This window comes from Poecilia reticulata, linkage group LG21 (genome assembly GCF_000633615.1).
Source record: "Poecilia reticulata strain Guanapo linkage group LG21, Guppy_female_1.0+MT, whole genome shotgun sequence".
NCBI classification, from domain to species: domain Eukaryota; kingdom Metazoa; phylum Chordata; class Actinopteri; order Cyprinodontiformes; family Poeciliidae; genus Poecilia; species Poecilia reticulata.
Genome location: NC_024351.1, coordinates 23,922,227 through 23,924,889, shown reverse-complemented (window position 1 = coordinate 23,924,889; position 2,663 = coordinate 23,922,227).

The window sequence follows — 2,663 nt, the reverse complement described above, 5'->3', positions numbered from 1 at the left end:
GATTATCCTGGGATTTACGCCTATGCTGTAAACAACACAAGGGAAACTGTTCTGTTTTTGGCACAACTGGTATTTCCATCCATCTGGCATCATACTGCATGATGGATTTATCACTTTTGAATATTTATATTTAGATTTAATAAAATTTCATCCATCAGTTTATGTTTAGGATTACAGAATTCTGGTTAATGTTTATTAACATACTGTTTATATTATGAATATGAAGAAGAAATATAATGTTCAAACTTCTGAAATCCTTTTGAAATAATACCATTTTTATAGCAGCATGTGTCGCCTTGGCAATCAGGATTTGTACACTGTCTGGTGTGGATGTGTGTATGTGTGTGTGTGTGTGGCTGCAGAGTTCTGGTGAGCGGGTTTGGAGTAGGACAGTGCAACAGCCTGTTATTACAGCCCATGTGACTGACAGTGTGGGCGAGAAGGTAATTGCTGAAGTATGCCTGTGGTGACGAGGGCCTTCAGGGGAGCGGATGTTGAGCAGACTGAGGCATGCAGACAGCACAGGCAGCCCAGAACTGATGACTCATCTCTCACACCCCTTTCACTCTTGTTTGTTTACTTCCAGTCCATCGCTAAGCGGAGTCAGAGCACTGACAGACAGGCGACTGTCACCTGGTGATTGGGCCGTCTTAAAGGATTTCACCTGTTTAGACTTCAGGACAAGCAGCTTAGTTAGATCCTCGTCTCTTCCCCGTGTAAACAGCCTGCAGAACAGGTGGACTGGAAACGTCTGTTTATTCACCTGAAGAGATGAATAAACCTTTTATTTGTTTTATCAATTTGTGCATTGATTTAGAAAGAATAAATAAATTCATCTCCATTGAATAAAACTAGATTTTGATTCCATGGCATATGTGGAAACAGTAAAATGGACCTTGTGCATGTAAGATGGGGTTGAATACATTCCTGTGTATTTTATGTGTTGGTTCTTGGCTGCACCACAACTGAAGTTACGCATATGAAAAATAAGAGTGAGAAAAGAACACCAATCTTTGAATACTTTATTTCATCTTAAGAAGCATCTTAATGATTACAGAAAGGTGGGATACATTTTGTGCTCTTAAAATGTCCCTGGTATTTCTTACATAATCTCCAACCCTTTGTGTCTTGTTTGTACGAAATATGTCACCAGAGTCTGATTTCTTAACCAGTCATGTCCCAAACTTTTGTAGGAACTTTTAGATGCTGTTGGAAAGCAAAATGACTACAGGAGAGAAATATGTGGAAGCAAAATGACAAAAGAATGATGTTAGAAAAGATTTTCAAGTTTGATCATTCTTCCACCCCATGAATACTATTTTCATTTAAATTAAATATTATTTGCACAAAAATACTGTTACATAAATAAATACATAAATTACTCATTAACTTGTTGTTCACCATCATCATTTATGTTGTGTTTTTGCAGACCAGAGAGGCATTCTGTGAGCACAATCTGACTTGTGAGACTCGGTCATTAACTGTTATATTTGCTGCTGTGGTTAAACTTAGGGCTCAGATTTACAGAGCAGTTGCCAAACCTCAGCAGCCAGTAGCCAGTAAACAAAGGCTTCCTCTCTGGACACTTGTCCCTCAGATTTGTACGGCTTTTTTCTACTTGTGGAAAACTATGATGGTTGTGTTTATGTGGCAAGAAACTGGCTTCCCTCCCGTATGAACTCTGTAGCTCACCGCCCACATACATGCTTGCACGTACACTACTGCACACATGACAAACACACAATGACAGSTTGTCAAATATGGAGGTTTAGGCTTTTTACCTTTCAATCTGTGAGATATGCGGAGAGCTCCAAGCAGCTCAGTCTGTCTGAGGGATCCTGAGCTAAGCCGGAGGCAGGGATTGACCCTGCAGCTTCTTCCACTCTGCCAACCCAAACATGAACTGCTAAGAACAGCCTTAGTAAGGTGTCTTCCTGCACCTCTCTTGTTTTAGCAGCTGCTCTTATATCTTTAGCGGATATTCACAGCCCAAGTGTCTTTTGGTTTGTTTATTTTTCACGCAATCAGGTATTGTTTGAACAATTTTAAAGTGTTGACATTTTTCCAAACAAATATGGATGAGCAGGAAAATAAATTCCATAGTGCTTAATAAGTGTCGTCTTAATGTGCTTTATAAGATCAACAGACTAAATCCACACAGAAACACTGAATCCAACACAAGCAGATGCAAAATGATTTACATCTATTCTAATTCAGTCAAATTCACTTAACACTTACTGATAAAGTTTTCAATCTGTAGTGATTGCAGTTAGCCATCATTCATGCACTTGGTAACAGTAGGAAGGAAAAACAATTATATCTCAGAAAGATGCCTTCAGCAGAATATGTCTCACTGCAAGCAGACATCTGTATAGAGGTCTTTATTATAGAAAAAAAGTTGATAAAAGGAACACAAATGTAAAATATTCCTGAAATATGTGTGTATGAAGGGCTGCAGTTGGGGTAGAGCTGTTGCCTTGCAGCAAGAAGGTTCTGGATTCGATTCCCGGCCCGGGGTCCTTCTGCATGGAGTTTGCATGTTCTCCTTGTGCATGGTGGGTTTTCTCCTGGTACTCTGGTTTCCTCCCACAGTCCAAAAACCTGACTGTCAGGTTAATTGGCCTCTCCAAATTCTCCCTAGGTGTGTGTGTGTGTGTGTGTGT